Source organism: Parasteatoda tepidariorum, chromosome 1, assembly GCF_043381705.1.
Source record: "Parasteatoda tepidariorum isolate YZ-2023 chromosome 1, CAS_Ptep_4.0, whole genome shotgun sequence".
Lineage (NCBI taxonomy): Eukaryota > Metazoa > Arthropoda > Arachnida > Araneae > Theridiidae > Parasteatoda > Parasteatoda tepidariorum.
Window position 1 is genome coordinate 80292230 of NC_092204.1, and position 1303 is coordinate 80293532.

The following is a 1303-nucleotide window of genomic DNA, read 5'->3' on the forward strand; positions in this document are numbered from 1 at the left end:
TCAACTGTGTTTTCTTTCTTCAAATTCCTAATGTACAAGAAAAAACACTTTCAGCTAGAAAAATATCTGAAAAAGAAAAGGATTTGTGCACAAAGAACTATCCAGCACTAAAAATAGTGGACAAATATAATAAATGTAATATATATTTCCTTCCTTTATGATTTCAAGAACCTCATAAATGACTCTAGGTAAGTCATTAATTTTTGATGGTTTCTAACTTTACATTGTAACAGATATTCCCGCAAGTGTAGTGAAATAATATTTTATTGCAGTAAAGCGTGCTATAAAGGGAAGAAAGTGAATAGAATTTTATGTCGAAATAACAGTTAAAACTGTTATAGTACTAAACGTTCGCTTATTTATATATATATATAATATATATATATATACATGCACTTAGTAAAAATTGCTTTCAGAAAAAATGTTTATACATATTCATAAAAACTTGTTTGTAAAAATATTATTTTTTATTCCATGTAAATGGTATATTGCTGTAAATCAAAGTAAAATTGAAGTAAAAATGTGAAAACATAATATTTGATTATGCAACCAATGTAACTATTTGTAATTTAAAATCATAAATTTATGAGTTATGATAAATTATAAGATGAGCACAGAAAATATTTAAAATATAGGGAAGCCACAAATAAGTAAATTATTTACCTCAATTTGGATTTTTTTAATACTTATTTTTCATTTATATTTTGAATATTTAAAATAAAAATAGTTTTGCATTTATATTTATAAGTATTATTTTAATATAATTATTTGCCTTTGAAACAAACTATACTATATTTTCAAAATAATAACATTTAACATTACTTTTGTATAAGTTTTATTATTTTATTAAAATAAATCAAAATTTTAATAAGATTTACGATGCAATAACTTAGAATAATACAATGTTTTTTGGACTCAATATTTGAAATTTTGACATGCATTCCTTCATAATTTAAATAATTACGCCTTATTTTGTTAGTGTTTTCGGTTTATTACAATTCACTACTTCTATTTTGTTTAAACGTTTAGATATTTCAAATACAAAAAAAAAAAATACTTTCGACTATAAGAAAGATGCATCGCCAGAGAAACTAGTTTAATAAGGTCAATGTTTTTTATAAGTGCTTGAAGGTCCAACTAAAGCATTTACTCAAAACATAACACTAGATTTACGCTCTTTTATTTTAAAGTTATGAGATTATACTGAGAAATAAAGTATAATTCAAACTATGAGAACTTCCCGTACACATCTACCACATGAACGGAAAGACTACAACTTGAATGTTTTATATATATATATATA